At 41.5% G+C, this 19,152-nt stretch overlaps 1 long non-coding RNA gene across 1 annotated transcript in view; it reads left to right on the forward strand.

Moving 5' to 3' along the window:
• Positions 1-19,152, forward strand: part of LOC148003801 (uncharacterized) — a 109,539-nt gene that overhangs the window by 68,589 nt on the left and 21,798 nt on the right. Inside the window, exon 3 of the long non-coding RNA XR_015629668.1 lies at positions 10,608-10,734. This is a non-coding gene — a long non-coding RNA (uncharacterized LOC148003801). The remainder of the gene's footprint in view (positions 1-10,607; positions 10,735-19,152) is intronic.

The raw sequence follows: 19,152 nt of genomic DNA on the forward strand, positions 1-19,152 counted from the left end.
TTAAATTTTACACATTTGTTGATTATTCTTGTCAATAGATAAATTTTTTCCACTAGAGAAATGGTTTTAGAGGCATGACAGGATTCAACATTTCAAGATCACTACTTATTAAAGTCTTAACAAAAGTCTTGGTATAAATGAAGGTCAAACTGTTGGCAGAGTTACAGTATGATCCACCTATAGTCTTAGGTCCCATAACTTTGAATTCAACCAATCTCAGACAGAACACACTTGAAAAGGAAAAGTTGCCTCAGCACCAAACATGTGTAAAGACTTCCTTCCTTTCCCATCACTCTTGTCTGAACAATATGGTGCATCTGTTTACAAATCATGGCCACCATTGCAGTTTCTAGAAGTAAGGTCGTCATAACTGAAAGGACACAGAAGCAAGGGATAGGTTATGCCCACATATGAGACTGTTTCATGTGAAGAAACAGAGCAGGCAATGATCCTGGAACCCATCCTCCAGAGACGGCTGCACTTTTATGATTTCACTTGAATATCTGTGAATAACTTGGGGAATCCCTACCTCTGCCTTCACAGAGCAGTTCTGCAGCAGAGGGAAGAGCTAAAGAGTTGTGAGAGACATAGAAGGTCATGGAATGAAGTGAAAAGAAATGAAATAAAATGAAATGTAACCCTCCTTTATGAACTTGTCTTCTCACATGCAATTAAGACTTCCCTTCTGTGGGATTTAAGAGAGAGGAATGGATGAGTGGATGCTGCAAAGGATAGGGCCTTAAATCCAATTAGCAGGAAAGTCACCCCCAAGAGCCCAGCTCCCTGCTCCCACTCTAGAGATTCAGGAGTGTGGCCAAGTGCATTGTCAACGCATGCCCTCGATCATCTTGATGCATGAGGTCTTTGGTTTAGACTTTGAGAAGTTCTGATGAAGCAGGACATCAAAACTGGAGGGGGGTGCGTCAGTGGATAAAGTGCTTGCCGAGCAAGCATGACAACCTGAGTTCATGTTCCCAGCACCCATGGAAAAGTTGGGAATGTTTGGGAGCAGCTACAGTCCCAGCACTGGGAATGTACACACATGGGTGGAATGCCTCAGGTCCAGTGAGAGACTCTGTCTCAGAAAACTAAGGTGGAGAGTGATGGAGGAAGACACCTGGTGTTAACCTTTGACCTTCTCATGAATAGTATATATGTATGTGTACATAATACATATAACTTATATATATTCACAACACATAGGGAAGAGGATAGGTAGATAGATAGATAGATAGATAGATAGATAGATAGATAGATAGATAGATAGATAGATAGATAGATAGATAGCAGAGACAGAGAGACAAGGGGACACACACACACACACATTGTTCTAAGGTATGTATTAGCACCATCTGCCTGTGTGAAGCAAAAAGCTTCAAAATCCATAATTTTCTGGGTATCATATGATGCTTCATCAGATGTCAGGGTGTTACCGTGTTCTCCATTTCAACTAAGTTCTCCAAAGGGCGACTGCTAATTTTCTTACCACAGCAATATACTTTAGTCCCTCAGCCAACAAAGAAAAGCTCCCCAGATCTGGTTTTATCTCAAACCAGATTTTTGGTTGGTTTTTTTTTTTTAATTTAAGAAAATCCCAAGCTGTAACAGTTTTATATCTGTGGTCCCCAACCCACACATTTCCAAACATGTTGTGACATTTCAGGCATGGAGCGAAAGGTATAATAAAACCACTTATAAATAACAATAATTGCAGGAACTTAAAAAAATAGGTAACGGGAAGAAAAGTGTTCTCAGTCATACCTTCTCCAACTGTTTCCTAACTCTAAAGCAAGTCCAAAGACGTTATTGGAACTGGGTCACTGAAAATCACCAAGCCAGTAAGTGCCGAGGGAAAGAACCCCCAGTTTAAACAGCATGCCTTGATTTTAAGAAGCCCATGAACCATTTTTAAAGGTACAAAATAGGCTCAGACCTGGTCCCTGCATCACGTTAGTGATCAAGGCAGGTATGTTGTCCTCTCTGAGAATCAGCGTCCATACCTTCAAACATGGCTCTAATAGTGTGACAGGTGAGGGTGTGAGGAGAATGTGAGTGAAAAGTCTACAGAGTCTAACTCCTCCTAGCCGACGCGCAAGGAGGCTGGCAGCTTTCTTGTGGGAGTTGAAACATTTCCTCAAAGGTAAGTAAATTGTTTAATGAATTTGTAGTGAGGTCTCTTGATTGACAATGAAACTGAGTTGTGAGTGGTGCCAGTGATTTAGATGAGGTTTGTTTTGTGTCAGAGAAACATGGGTTTAAATCCTGACATAGGTCCTGTGATATGTTATGATTTCAGGTAAGCAATTTCAAGTCTTTAAACTTGGACACCTTGTCTGTAAAATGGAACCAAGATGGAGTTCGTACAAGAACTTCCAGGGGTCAATGTGAAGATGACTTATTAGAAGGTCTGGTGTGAGATAAGCCCTCAATCTGAGGGAATTGTTATTCATAGTATTATCCTGCTATTATCACTACTGATAATATGGGAAGGTTCAAGGTCCATGGATGGTGAATGTTTCTTTCAAAGCTCACTTATTTCAGTATAAACCTCATGGGTTTGCTGAAGGTCATATTATAGCAGGCTGGCCTTGTGGAACAACTTCATCTATATCAAACATAACCTCTAAGCTCCTTTCCAGATCATTGGAGGATGCCAACATAAAATTTGGCCTCTAAGTCTGAACATGATTGTCATCTTCGCAGAGAACTTCTGCCAGCTGAGTTGCAGACAACATGCTGGTCATAAAATAAGCAAAGCCCTGTGCCTTTGGGTATGACAGGTACACAATTACCCTTAGTTAAAATCACAGGGAAATGTCTACACTCTCAAGGACCCTAATAATGACTCAGTACACACCTTACTTACCCTTAAAGAGAAAAAAAAATGCATAGAGCCTGTTCAATTCTTCAGGCTGGCCAAAGAAAGATTTAAGCATGTTATGCAAATTAGGTAGCCATATGCAAATCAAAGCCCAGGCTTTCCCTTGGATTATTCTTTGGAAAGAATCAATCATTGTCTCCATCAGTCTTCCAAAGGATCTGAGGAGGAAGTGTAATTCACTGGGTTCCGTGCAACCGGAATATCAAAGGGCACAGGGAAAAGTCAGAGAGAAAGTAGATATGGCTGATCGTTCGATTTCTGCTCATTATAAATGGTGTTTGAAGAGAAAAGGCGGGAGTTTATCTTCCCCAAGCTGACCTCAGTATTCATGTTGTCAAGAATTAGTGGCGGCTCCTGACTGGGAATGCTCGTGCATTCTAGAAAAGATACTTTAGGCAGATTTTAGATTTTTAAAGAAGTAGGCACAGCTCCTAGGAACCTCTAATGTGTGAAAGACAGCCATACTTCCGAAATACCCTTTCTGTTTCAGAAGGATCATACTAGCCATGCTTGAGGGCATAAATTTCATCAGTATTTCCTTTACTAAGCCTGTGCCTGAGTGTATGGGTTTCGTTCCCTTGGCTTCCCATAATGTACTACACTGGAAAGACTTGGAGCTAGCCACATTCACCTACTGCCTGTCCTGTAGACAAGTGTTATCTAATAGATAGGGGATAAGAAGATCTCCCTCGACTCTCAAATCCAAGTTTGTTTTCAGGCATGAGTGAAAAACAGAAAGAATGATGGGACGTGTATTGTAGTGATATGCTAAGAGCTAGGGCAACTAAGGAAGGGAGAGATGTGCACCTGCTTCAAGCCATCAGCAGAGGTTTTCTGGATGAAGGGACCTCTGAAAGCACTTCCTGTATTTTGGTAGAAAGAGCAGGGGAACCATTCCAGAGAGGTGAGTTAACAGGAACTAAAAAAAAAAATGCCAAACTACAAATAGTGGTTGTCTGACCAGAACATCCATGCACCATGAGGAAAGGGAGGTGGAACTGAATATACCTCGAGGCTGAACACAATCAGTATTTGAAGAAAAAACAGTATTAGCAAGGGATACAGTGAAATCAAAACTGGAATTGAGGGGGATAGACCCAGAGTTGCAAAAGAAAAAAGTAGGCAAGGAGAGGGCAGGAGGCTGGAAGGCGTCTGGGAAGCTTTAAAGGTTCTCACAAGGCAGAGCCCACAGCTATGGTTTCTCCTCATCTTCTTAGCACAGAGTGCATAGCCTGGTGCCAAGTGGTTCTCTTAGCAGAACAGTGGGTAGGGAAGAGGTGGGGATGGCATGAAGGGAGGAGGAGTGAGAGACAGAAATGGACATGGGGAAGCGTCAGAGATATTGGCCAGTAGGACTTTGAGCATTAGCTTGTAAATACCAATCAAAGTGGAAAACATTGTACATGTAGTCTTTCCATCCATTGTTGGTTAGTTGCAGTCTCTAAAGACCAGGCTGCTGGTTACTTTTGTTGCTTTTTTAGCAGTGGGGTCTCATGTACACTAAGCTCCAGGCTAATCTCAAACTCCCTATGTAGGCCAGGATGGCCTTGAATTTATAACCCTCCTCCCTCTCTCTCCCAACGGCTGGGGTTACAGACACAGCCTACCACTCCTGTTTTTTGTTTTTGCTTTGTTTTGTAAGTGGTGCTGGGGGTCGAACCTAGGGCTCAATGCATGCCAGGCAAGCACTCTACCAAATGAGTTTGGATGCTGTGCTAGAGATGCAAACTCGGGCAGATTGGGTGAAGAAACACGTGATTTCTCTGTCACTCTTGGCAACTTCTTGGAGGGCCATGATCCATTCAAACTAAAAGGCTTTCCCAAACCCATCATTAGACGTTGTCCTGTTCTCTTCAGTCATCTGCCTAAATCATAACAGCATGACATCCCCACAGAGAGAAATCTCAGTCTTAGTCATGCCCCCGAATCTCTGATGCTCCTCAGAAGGGCGGCTACATTTTGGTCTTTTAATAACTGTTTCTTACAAGGCTCCAACTCCTGGATGTGCTAGTGATCAGGACTCAGCACTCCCAAAATGTTTCTTACTTGACAAAAGGTTAAAAGGAGTTATCTCCATATTCAAACTCCCTTTTAAATTTCCTTTATGTTCTGCAAATTATTAGAATTCTCCATGCCTCACGTTTTCAGTCTGCACAAGACATCACTCTCTTCTCTGTTTACTTATAACTGTTATCATAATAGGTCACCTTTGGAGGACTCTCTTGTCAAGGCGAACCTACTTTAAACAGACAATTATAATGAAATGTCTCCATTTGGCCCCTACATAGAGTTCTTCCTTTTATCGTTTTTAAATGATGCCTAAATGTAGTTATGATAAAGAATGAGAAGAAATAGAAGAATCTTCGAATACTTTGTCATCGCCAATGAGTTTGGAAGAGTTTTAAGTGCCCCGTGAAGCATTCTCAGTACTGTGGGAGTAGACACATCTGCATCATATGTCATCAAATGTGTTGTTCTCTGGAGCACAGCAAGGCATCTAGAAAATGCTCACTGAGCTCTCTTTCCTGGGCTCATCTACCTTTCTCTCCTTTTCTTCTTTTTCTTGCCTCCAGCAACACCCCCCCCCCTTATTACCCTGAATAGCCTTCGTAAAAGACAGTGCTGGACTCTTCTGGGAATGGCCTCTGCTTGCTGTCTGCTCCTGGGGTAATTTCAAGAGGTGCACATAATCATGGAAAATGGGACTGGGCAGTAAAGTTTCTTTTCACATCAGCTTAAATGTTGAAAACAATGCCGAGGAATTGCTTCCGCTGTGGGAGCTGCCGCGGTTATTACTTTTACGTTTTTTTTAAAATATCTTGATGATTATAGTCCCAAGTGATGCTCATGTAACGAACACTGCTTTGGAACACTTTAACACCACTTCCTTCAAAATGCTTCCATTGGAGCAAACCCACTTTAAAAAAAATGTGGTACGTTTTTTTAAAATGTGGCGCATTAAAATTGAAAATATCATTCAAACAACACATTGAAAAGGAGAAATTAAATAAAGAGGTTTGGTGTGCTGTGATCAAAAGAGTCATGAACTCTTTTCAAAGACTCACTTTTTAGAGTCAGGATGAGGCGCAGAGGTAGGCGCTTCTAGAATGTTGGTCTTTGTGTTCTCTGAATATTGCTATTTCTCCTCCACTCTCTTCAATGTCTGTGTGATACTTTCAACCACGTACTTTACCATGCAAAGGTTATTTTCTTTTGCAAAAATTCTCAGAATGTTATAAATTCCTGCTTACCACCTGTTTTCAAGACTCATTGATTACACGATAAAATAAGCATTTATTATAGATGCTTAGAATTGTGCCTGACTCAAAATGTGAACTAAGAGAGGAGGGCAACCATTCCTGTCAGTAAGTTCTGTTTGCTCTCTCCCCTTAGTGCTTTCTGTAACTATGCCTTTTAAAATTGCTTGGTTTAGATTTTCAATTTTTATTATTCATATTTTGCTTTTTTTTGCACTTATAAAGAAAACTTTCAAAGACAGAACACAGACACAATAACAGCAATTCAAAACTAATTTTGAGAAAAGAGGATTTTAAAGATTTTCTAACCCTCATTGCCTGCTACCTCTAAACAATGCCCAGGAGAAAATAACATCCTTTTATTTATTAATCTATGCTCACTAGATAGCTGGGCAATTATTCCAGCTTCAAACAAATTAGCTTACAGAAATAAAAAGCTGAGTTGTTTCATAGGGACAATCATATTTTCCATTCCCTTGCTACCCAAAGGTTATATTTCCTGTTGGGTTGGGAAAGCTTTCGTTTTCATGGGTCAATTTAGAGAAGCCAACTAGTTATTAAGAGGATAAAGTCATTTCTGAGGCCCATTGGAAGATAAATGAATGTCTTATAAGAGAAATAGAACCCAAAGGAGCCCCCAGAGAAGTGGTCTGTCTTAGTTTCTGTCCTCCCAACTCTTCCCAGGTAGACAGAGATACCTACAGTGAAGAAACAAGGAGGATGTCACCAGAATGAAGGCTGTGAGCTGAGAACTATGCCAACCTTTAGAAATAGAGAATGTACCTGTATTCATCTGCTGTGACTTGCATGATAAAATGTTACAGGTTGCGTGGCTTAAACAGCAGAGATGTGTTTCCTCCCAGATCTGGTTGTGTCTGGGATCAAATACCAGCAGATCTGGTTTCTGACAAGGCCTTTCTCTCTGGCAGAGAGACTTTCTCACACAGCGTTAGCTAGGGTTCTCTAAAGGAACAGAGCCAACAGAATAAAGACATAGATATTAAAAGGGATTTATTAGACTGGCTTACAGGATGGGCCTGCATGATCCATCAGTGGCTGTCTCACACTAGAGAAGCCAAGAATCCATTAGTTCCTCAGTCCATGAGGTTGGATGTCTCGGCCCTGACATTGAGAGTCTGAAGATTTCTGGAGAGATGCTTGTCTTCCAGCTAAGTTGGAAGTCCTAAGAAGCTTGCTCTACAACTAGGCAATGGCAGATGAGCTTGCCAGTGAGTGTAAGCAGGCAAAAGACAGTTTTCCCAACCACACCACAATTCTTTTACGTAGACTACCACAAGAAGGTACCACCCTCATTTAGGATGGATCTCTCTGCTTCAAATAATCAACAGAAAAGTCCTCAAAGGACTGCCCAGAAGTGTCTGTTCTGGTTCATTCCAGATGTGGTTGGATTGATAACACCACAATAACCTTTTCTTTGTGCACATGCACAAGGGGAGAATGAGGGTGCCATGTCTCTCCGGCATCTCCTCTTATAAGGACACTACTCCCCATGGATGGGTGGTCTTCACTCTGCTCTCATCTGCTTTGAAAATTCCCATGTTGGAAATGTAATCCCCACTGGGAGACTGACATGTGCTGAGGAATGATTAGGCCTCGAGCAGGTCACCTGTCCTTCTTAATGAATTACACACCTATAGAAGGGCTTATGAGCAGCAGCGCTCTCCCTTTCATTCTCTGACATGTGGAGACACACGTGGGGCTCACCCTCCTCTTTGATTAACTATATCCTGCTAGGTGGTGAAGTAGCTGGAAAGCCTGAACCAGATGCAGCCATCTTGTGTTTAGGTTTCTCAGCCTCTATACGGCAAGCAATAATTTTTTGTTCATTATTAATTACGCCATCTGTGGTGTTCTGATACAGCAGCACCAAAGGAAGCATTTTATAATCTCATTTAGCCTTAATTACATGTTTAAAGACCCCATCTCACCCAGCAGGTGAGGGCTTCCCTGTATAAAGCTGGCTAGGGAGGACACAAATATTCAGTTTGTAGCAATATCTTAAGCCACTGTGGAAAGCAGGTCACCTGGAAGCCATCACCTGAATTTCATGACACCTTCAGAACCACAAGAAGAAGACGGATTTCCCTCTCTGCAGTCACTTAGAACTTTACCCAACTTCTTCTGCTTGTGAGAGGCTTGGCTGGGTAGTGTCTGAACATTACCCTTTGAAACACCTGTTGTATTTGATCTTTGCTTAAGGATTTGCAGATTTATGTCTGGTCTGCTCTCCCATGATGCATGCTAAGTTTGCTCTGAGTATCCCTTATCTATGATGAGATGAAGCTAGGAAAGGGGGGTGTGGTGAGCTTGGACCAAAGAATGGAGCCGAGGAGTCTTCACTCCTCGAGCACCATACAGAAAGAGCCATTCTCTGGGAAGAAATGTAATGCCTGGGTTCAAATCAGACCAATTGGGTCAATCCCAGCCCCATCTAGAAAAGGCCCATTTAGGTTAAACCCTGAGGTTTCAGAGGTCATTAAGGTGGTAATGGGTTAGGGAGTATCAATCTCTTATAACATGTTATCTTCTTCCCTACTGTTTTTACATTCCCCTTGTACCTTGTTTGTGGTTTGTAATATCCTGAGGATGTTCCCTCAATACTTGCTTTGGGAATGAATTTCAACTGGTCAAAAGAGAAAATGTGTATTGTTTCTCAATTAGAAATGTGAGGAGCTGGTCAAATATGATCAAATTATAATGTAGGTAAATAAAGAATTAATAAAAATATTTTAATTATTGGGTAGGGAATTGTGACAGAGTTTTTCTACATAGTCCTGGTAGTCCTACATTGCTCTATGTAGCCTAAGACGCACAGAAATCTTTTTGCCTCTGTCTCCCAAGTGCTAGCATCAAAGGTGTGCACCAGCATGCCTGGCTGGTATATCATAATTCTGACCCTTTGTACTTTAGAATGTGATCCTTTTTGAAGTCTCAAGTTTTATATGGGTATCATATTAAAATGATGTCATTAAAGGGAGCCCTGGTTGATATCCCTATGATAAGAGGGGATTGGAACATTTCTGGAGCATGATTGAAATACATACTTTCAGAAGACTCAATGAGAATATAGAAGCCATGCTTCCAGAACCTGGGAGAATGAGACGGAACAGATACACTAACACTTTCAAAGTGAACACAGCCTTGCTGACATCTTGACCTCAGACTTCAGCTTCTAGAACTTTGGTCGAAAAAAATTATTCAACAAGTATTTCTTTATTGTAGTACTGGTAAATAAACACAGTGCTGTGGACATGGTAAGCAAGGGCCTTCCACTGAGCCTTATCGTTGGTCCCTCCAAAATTATTATTTCAGATATTCAGGTCTTTTGTTACAGATACCCCAGAAAAAAACAGGGTTGAGTCAGGATCTTGCTGACAATGAATTATACTGAGCCTGCTTCACTCATCCCAGAATCAGCCTCTAACTAGGACCTTTATAAATCACTGGAGCAAAGAATTCTAGATCGCGAAAGACTGATGACTGTCAAGGACCCAACAAAAATTTTAGAGAAGATTTGCCCCAGAAATACCTATGACAGGTAGTGAGAAATGGAGGAAAAACATTGGAATACAGAGGACAATGTTAGAAATGGGAAGAGATCAGTGGTTGCCAGGATTTAGAAACGGAGGCAAGAGTGTATCTCTACAGGGGTACAACTGTGCAGCCTCCTAAATGAGATGAGCACCTCCTGACTGGTGTGGTGGTTATAGAAGAAGAGATGGGGAAAAGCACAGAGCTGTGCACACACAGAAACTGATGCTCTCACCATCTGGTGAAGTGCAAGCACTGATAGTCTAAGTTAGGATGTTGCGGGGCTTCTTAAATGAGTTACCAGTTAGGGGAAGCTGACTCATAGCCACATTATTCTTTATTGTTTTGTTAACATTTATATTATTTCTATTAATTTGTATGTGCTCATGCATAAATGTGAGAGCACTGGTGTCCTGGAGGCCAGAGAGGGTGTCAGATCCCCTCAGGAGCTGGAGTTACCTGTGATTGTTAGTCCCCTAGTGTGGGTGAGTCCTCCGGATGATCAGCAATGCTCTTCACCACTGAGCCATCTCTCTAGAACAACTTGCAAGTTTATAATTCTTTCAAAATAGGATGTCTTTTTACCAAAAAGATTATTTGGCTGGGAGCCAGAACAGAGCATCCTCACCGAGTGGGTCAGTGTCTGCTCCCCACACAGTCTCATCCTCTGAACTTGATAGTGCCAGTTTAATTACTTATTAAATCAATATCAAAGTTCAGAATGTGGATGGCTTAACAATCATAGTTTTCAAAAGCAGACTTGAAGAATTCAGACAAAATAGAATTTTCAGTGGGGCTTCTTGGAATTTCTGTTCTTAATCTAATATTAATTAGACCCTGCTCTAATATTTTCCAGTCTGGTTCACATCCTGCTAAATAGTTGAAAATAAATTCAAAACTCAACCTTCTTGAAACAGGGAACTGTGACAGACGGCGTTCCAAAGTGACATGCTTGTTTCCTCAGTTGTCAGTCGGTGACTGCCACAGTCATCGGACTTGAATGATGTCCAGTTCTACACCAACATTTGTTGCGCTCAGAAAAAGGTGAGTTTTTAGAATATGGTAGCTGATTTTAAGGCACAGCTCTGGAATAGTCATTAGCATCATCTAAGTCTCTTTAGAGATGCAATCAGGTCTCACCCCCTTCTGTCGTGATTTTGGGTAACAACTCTGTTTTCCACAATTATATTTAATGTAATGCATTTGAAGAGCCCTGGTAACAGAATAAACAAGCTTTTGTGCAGGATTGTGGATGGCCCAATTTCTGTATGAAATGTATCTCTATGCATGTGCATTACATTTGCTTAATATATGCATAGAAATAACCTGGCAGAAAACACTCCACACTGTTGACAGTGGGTATCTCCGGAAGAATGAGATTGCAGGAGAGTCATTTTCTAAGGGATGTGCTCATATATTTAATCAATAAACACAAAGGTGATTATTAGAGGCCATTCCGATTATACTGCCTGGTGATAAAGTTACATAGATCCCATTCTCTTGAGGGGACACATAGACACAGCCACACTACCAGATCGAAAGTCCCATGGTTTCGAAGCAGATTATAGAATTCACAAGTTTCATTCTTTTTGCTTCTCACATTTCATTCTGGCTGTCACAGTTATCCATCTCAATCCTTCTGCCCCATCACATCCTTGCTAACCCTTTGCCCCTCACACTGCCAGCCTCAGAGCACAGAGCTTTGGAACACTGCTTCCTGTCCCCCATCTAATACAAAGAACTTGGTGTGCACAAGCAGCCTGCTGTGTACGAACCTTAGCGTGGTTGATCCCTGCAGCACAGAGACTTCCGTGGGAATTCTTCTTTTTGGCCCCAGCCCAATCCCCAAACCCATCTGCTTGGGGTCAGTGATGGTGGGGAAGTACAAAGGAGGCTGGCCGCAGCAGCCCAAGGAAACCACAAGGGAGTCTGAGGGTTCTATCTAATCATCAGGAGTCTGAAAAATATGCAGCGAGGACTAAAAATAGCTATACTAGTCTACTTCTTGGGCTTTCACTTCATTTTATTTTCAAAAATATATAATTTATTTAGTCTTTGGGATTTTCACACATATCTTCAGTGTATTTTGATCATACCCTACATTCCCTGCTTCAATTCCTCCCTAAGCTCCTTCACCATATCACCCTTCTAACCTTATATCCTCCTCATTTTTTTAACCTAAAGAGGCCACTTAGTGCTTCCAGAATGTGCTTGGATGTGGAGCCATCCACTCCAATGTGGGCATCCTACCAGGAGCCACACTCCTAAGGAAAACTGGTTCTCAACCCTCTGGTAGACAACAAGTGCCAGCAGCTCCTTAGCTCAGGATGGGGGCTTTGTGCACAACCTCCCTGTACATGCTGGAATGTTGCCTGGTTTGATTTTGTGAAAGCAACCACAGCCACTGTAAGTCCGTGTGTGTGTGTGTGTGTGTGTGTGTGTGTGTGTGTGTGTGTGTGTGTGTGTTTATCATGTCCAAAGAACACTTTTGTACAAGTCTTTCTCAACTGCTGGCTCTTATAATCTTTCTGACTCCTAATCCATGATGAACCCTGAATCTTGGGGGCAGGGATTGTGATACTGATGTCTCATTTCGGGCTGAACATTCTACAGACACTCTGTGTTCTGACTGGTTGTAGGGCTCTGCATTAACTGCCTTCCTTCTACTATAAAAAGAACCTTCTCCAATTCGATGAGAGTGTCACTCAACACGTCTGAAGAGAAGCATTTAGAGGGTGGTTTCATACAGTTAGAGACTACCCGGAGCCTCTGCCATTGTTTTTGTAGACCAGATTAAAGGTATCAAGAAGAGCAGGAAGTCACACTCTTGTGTAACTATTGAATAACCTAGTTCAAATCACATGTTTTAGTCCAAGTAGTTAAAGGGGGCTTAGTGATCCTTGTAAGTAGAGAGGAAGATAATATGGTAAAGAGTCTAATCTCTTAGAGAAGGAAACATGGGAAGGTACTATCTACCTTTTCAGGTAAGCACGGCACTGTGAGGGACTGTATCCGCAGTGGCTGCTTTTCTTTATGAGACAGTTTGCACAAAGTGTGCCATGCTGAGAAATTGACTTCTGGTCAACCACTGACTCAGGATAATCTGGACTCCATGCTGAAACTATATGCAGCATACACTCATGAATGGGCCAAAGGGAAGAAGCAATCAGAGAAGCAAACCCTAGCCCTCACTTTTCTTCTGGGGGAAGCAAATCAGCTCTTAAATTATCAGCAATATTGTGGTCAGGGGCTCATAGACCCTAAAACCTCATAAGGCATAAACATGAGTTCCAGAAAGAACTCTTATGTTCCCTTGCAGCTGTGTCTACAAGCTCTCCTGGAAAACTTCAAGGTCCCATGTGTTTTGAGAACCCATTCTAAGAACCCATTTTAGAATTCTTTTAAAAAAATAATAAAAGAAAGAAGTTATTACTGTGGAATTTAGTATATTTAATATTTCTGAGGTAAATAAGAAAAATTAATAACACACGGGAAGCCGAAGTTAATAGTCTCAGTAAAGTAACGCAATCTCCTTGGACTGGACTTTAAATAGAAAACTCATTTAGTAAATCTGAATGGTCCTCACAGGAGCAGTGAAAAGACCCTAGGAATTTGGGGTGGGCATGAAAGAGGGAAGGAGTAGAAATAAGCAGAGTTAATTATGCTAACACCCAAAGTACAAATTAAAATTACAAGAGAAACTTGGTCAGCTTCCTCAAGAGAGCACCCAGGGAGGGAGCAGGTAATTGTGGCAAGATGGGAAAGCCAAAGACAGAAGTGTGATGCAAATCGCCAGCCACAAACAAAGGCACAAACACACAACTTCTTTAAATACAGACAGTTACAGGAAGGTCAGCCATTCGGGTTGCTTGGTTTAAACTATTACTTTTTTTATTGTAAGTTACCATACAAACTAATAGGTTTCATTATGGAACCCTCATAGATATGTGTCATTATTCTCTATTGTGATTTATCATACTGGTCCATCCTTGTCCCCCTCCCTCAAGTAATCCCCCAATCTGCCTTGATGTCACGTGCACTCCATTATCAGTTTTTCAACCCTCCTTTAAGCTATCTTCCCCTGCTCTCATTATCTTTCTAATTGCATCTTACAGACACACACACACACACACACACACATGAACACACACATACACAGATACACACCGACACACACACATTCACACATGAACACACACATACACAGATGCACACAGACACACAGACATACACAAACACACACAAACACATTCACACATGAACACACACACAGATACACAAAAACACACAGATACACACAGACACACAGGTACACACACAGACACACAGACACACACACATTCACACATGAACACACACATACACACAGATACATACACACAGACACACACACAGATACACACACAAACACACACACACATGAACACACACATACACACAGATACACACATATACACAAAAACACACAGACACACACACACATGAACACACACATACACAGATACACACAGACACACACACAGACACACACGAACACACAGACACACACACAAACACATTCACACATGAACACACACACAGATACACAAAAACACACAGATACACACAGACACACAGACACACACACACACACTCACACACACACACAAACTTATAAGTTTTGTGGGTTTGAGTCTGGCTTTCCTCATTCAACCTAATTGTCTCCAGTTCATCCATCCCCTACAAATGCCATGATATTTTTCTTTATTTCTATCATGTATCTTGTCTTAGTTAGACTTTTACTGCGGTGAACTGACAACTCAACCAAGGCAACTCTTATAAGGACATCATTTAATTGGGGCTGGCTTACAGGTTCAGAGGTTCAGTCCATCATCATCAAAGCGGGAACATGGCAGCATCCAAGCAGGCATGATGCAGGAGGAGCTGAGAGTTCTACATCTTCATCTGAAGGCTGCTAGCAGAATACTGGCTTCCAGACAGCTAGTGTGAGGGTCTTAAAGCCCACGCCCAGAGTGACACCCCTACTGCAACAAGTCCACACCTTCTAATAGTTCCACTCCCTGGGCTGAGCATATACAAAACCATCATATTCCACTCCCTGGTCCCATAGACTTGTTCAAACATGAGTCTATCGGGGCCATACCTAAACATAGAATAATGCAAAATACATTTAGTTCAACTTCAAAGGTCCCCATGGTCTATTAGCAGTTTCAGCAATGTTACAAGTCCAAAGGTCAAAGTCTCTTTTGAAATTCATTCAATCACCTCAGTGATGCTGTTCTCTTCTTAATCACCACTGATTTCTTAGCTCCAGCTAACCAGCATCAATTGTCCCTGTTGTCCCTTCTGTTCTGGACAATAAAGCCAGAGTCACATGGCCAAAGCTGCCGAGTTCTGCTGCTTCCTGGGGCTGGAACATGGCCTGTTGTTCTATTACATTATCACTAGCTTTCTGTTTTCCAATTTCTTTATTGCCCAAGCTTGGCTGTCCTGGAACTTGGTCCTCTGACTGACTTTGAACTCAGAAACCTGGAGGCCTGGCTCCTCAGCTGGGATTAAAGGTGTGGTCCACCAAGCCTGGATTTAAGCTTTTCTGCACCTAGAATTTGCTCTGTCTCAGGCTGGCCTTGAACTCAGAGATCTGCTTGTTTTTGCCTCCTGAAATTAAAGGCTTGTACTACCATGCCTAGACTTAAACTTAGTTGGGTGGGATCTTGCCCCAAGGTCACTAATCCCTTAATTCAATTTAATATCCTTGAACACAGAATTCACTTCACTTCCTGGTGCTGCTTTAATACCATATATTTTTGTATTTTTCCTTTCTAAGTTTGTTCAGAATGCTCTTCATGAGACTGCTGGGTTTGCTTTTTTGAGATTTCTTTTGCCAATTTAATTAACATAAATCTTTTAAACTTAGCCTCAGCTAGACTCTTTATACAGGGCAAAAAGCACCCACATTCTTTACCAAAATCCCAAAAAATAGTTTCTAGGCCACATATTGAAATTCTCCACCGAAATCTCTTGGGCCAGGTCTACACACTTTAAATCATTCTCAGTAACAAAGTCTTTTACACCCCTACTAGGGTAGCCCATTATGCACCACTTAAAGCATGCCACTTTATTTATAATCTAAATCCCCAAATGCATATTCTTCCAAACAAAAGTATGGTCAGGCCTATCACAGCAATACCCCAGTCCCTGATACCAACCTCTGTCTTAGTTAGGGTTTTACTGCTATCAACAGATACCATGACCAAGCCAAGTCTTGTAAGGACAGCAATTAATTGGGGCTGGCTTACAGCATTTAGGCAGGCATGGTGCAGGAGGAGCTGAGAGTTCCTCATCTTCATCTGAAGGCTGCTAGCAGAACACTTACTTCCAGGCAACTAGGATGAGGGTCTTGAAGCCCATGCCCACAGTGACACTTACTCCACGAGGGTCACACCTTCTAATCATGCCACTCCCTGAGCCTAGCCTATACAAACCATCACATTTCTGTACCACATTTTCTTTATCCATTCAAATGTTTGATGGACACCTAGCCTGGTTCCATTTCTTTTATGAACAGTTTAGCTTTAAACATGGATGTGCACGTGCCTCTGTAGTATGTTGACTTACAGTTCTTGGGGAATAAACCCAGGTCACATGCTACATTTCTGAGAGACTTACACACTGACTCCCACAGTGGCTCAATCAACTTCCATTCCCACTAGCCGTAGATGAGCCTTTCCCTCATGTCCTTGTCATCTGAATGTGACAGACATTTAGACTTGGGTAAAAGGAATCTCAAAAGCAATTTTACTTTTGCCATTTTCTAATGGTTAAAGATGTTGAACACTTTTTCAATATTAACTTATTATTCATATTTCTTCCATTGAGAACTATTAATCCATTATAGTTAGTCCCTTCCTTCATTGAATGATTTGGGGGATTGTGATTTAACTTTGTAATTATTTACATAGTCTGGATACTTTTGGATGGATGGTTCTTAAAGCCATTTTTTTCCTGTGCCATGGGCTGCCCCTTCATTCCAGAGATTACTTAGCAAGCTCTTTGCTTGTATACAAATCCCATTTGTTAATTTTTGGTGTTATGTTATGGTTTATTAGAGTTCTTTCCAGAAAGACCTTGCATGTATGTTTATCTTGAAGTGTTATGCCTGCTCTTCTAAACTCTAAGTCTTGCATTAAGGACCTTGGTTCATTTTTAAATGATTGGAGAGTAAGGGAGAGAGATGGATCTGGTTTTTATCCCTCTGTGCTCACGTGAGTGGGGCTTTCGCCTTCTGTGGTGACGTCCCTCTAAGTATCTTCTGGCTCCACAGCTATGAACTGCCCTAGTTTGTATTTACCTTAGAACAACTGTTTTCCTCCACCAATTCAAAAAGAAAGCCTTGATGAATGCATCATCCTTGGCTGCCATTGTTTGCTTCCAGGACTTTCCTGAGACTACTCTCCTGTCTGTTGGCATTGCTGTCAAGAAATTTTATCTTTTTTTCTCATGTTTTCCTTTGTAGATTAGTTGGTGTTCAATATTAGATAGCATTTTTTAAAATTCTCTTTATCCCCAAAGATGTGAGAAGAAAAACCACCAACTCAAACCACATGGCCAAATTAATTAAAGCAAGCAACTAATTAAAGAAAGCTTTTTTTTTATTAGTGGAGATAGGCTGTCTCTCCTAAAAGCAGGGTTCAGACAGCATTGAATGTGAGGAAGATAAGGTTTTTATAGCACAGGAGTGCAGAGTTTCCAAATGGGGGTTTTGGCAGGCAAATAGGCGGGGTAATAAAAGCAGAACTTAAGCATAACAAGTTAGTCATAATGATCTGAAACAAAGACATAGTGCAAGATGCTCATAGCAAGGTAGTCATAACAACAGGTAGTCATAACAACAGGTAGTCATAACAATGTAGTCATAGTGGTCAGAATAACTATTTGAAATGAAGGCATGGTTGCCGTTTCCTGGAGCAGGCAGTATAGAGCCATGTGTAGCTAAGGTTAAAGGTTACAGCCCGATCCTTGAGAAATGGAGGTTTAATCATAAACAGGGATGAGCCTAGTTCATCTTCACCATATGACAGCTTTCAAGCCAAGATGGAGGCAGGTTGGTTCGTCAGTGATTTGCCTGAGTATGTGTGCGTGTCAAATGCCTTGTACTCACAAAAGCCAGAAGAGGGTGTCAGAGTTCCTGGAACTGGAGTAACAGACGGTTGTGAGCTGCCAGGTGGGTGCTGGGAAGAACTAAACTCCCATCCTCCGGAAGAGCAGCCTGTGTTCATAACCACTGAGCCATCTCCCAACCTCTGTGGGGGAAGTTGTTCTTAACTATAAAATTGCGGACATGATTTTTCTCTGATTAAAATTTCCCCCCAAACCTTAATTTCTTCATTGGGTTTTGTCCTGTGTCGGTGACTTTCCTCTCTGAACATGCCACACTGAGGTTCTAAATGCTGCTTTTGTCACCATGCTCATAATCTGCATCTATCCTGTAGTCTCTTTGGTTTGTTCGTTTGAGGTTTTCACATTCTTTAAATTATACGATGTATTTTGATCTTATTCTTTCCTTTCACCAACTCCTTCAGATCTTCTTGCCTTTCCCCCTCCACCAAACAAAAAACAAAAAATGGAAATCAAAACAAACGAGTAATCTTTACAAATGAATTAAGACAAAACAAAGACAAAAAACAAAGACAAAAAGTGCACACATGCATGCATGCAAACACACACACATACACACATACACACATACACACATACATACATACACACACATACACACACACATACACACATACACACACACACACACACACACACACACACACACACACACACACACACAGGATTCCATTTTGTGTTGCCAGCTCCTCCTGGGCATGGAGCCTGCCGAGGAGTATGACTGCTATACCCAATGACACTCCTTTTGAGAAAACCGATTTTCCTTTCCAAGTTGGTATCAATTGTAATTAGCCTCCCAGTTAGGGGCGGGGCTGTCTTAATTGTATCCCAGCGTTCTTGAGTACTATAGTCATGCATATTTATTTTTCTTTACTGATGTTTTAACCCAGTTGCCCTTCATCTCCAACATTCTTTCTCCTGTTTGTCTTGTCTGTTAATATTTCCATCGTTTTCTTTATTTGCTTCCTTGTGGTGTTTGTTTGTTCATTTCTAACATTTCTATTTGTTTATGAAATCTCTGTTTCCTTGCTGACCTTTTCAGCCACAGGGCTGAGCTCTGTGTTGCTAACTTTCCTCTCCAGACCCTGATTGAGCTCATCTGCTTACTTGAAGCCTCTTTGAGATAACTGATCATTTTTACTACTAAACTTTAGAATTCTTTATCTGGCATTCTGCTGTTTCAGAATCCTAGAATCCAGCAGTTGGAGAACTGGAGTAGTGACCTCTTACAGGCATCTTTGCTTCTCCATGTTTCTGAATTGGACTTCGTTAATCTGTTTGTTT

Source organism: Rattus norvegicus, chromosome 9 (assembly GCF_021556685.1).
Source record: "Rattus norvegicus strain SHRSP/BbbUtx chromosome 9, alternate assembly SHRSP_T2T, whole genome shotgun sequence".
NCBI classification, from domain to species: Eukaryota; Metazoa; Chordata; class Mammalia; order Rodentia; family Muridae; genus Rattus; species Rattus norvegicus.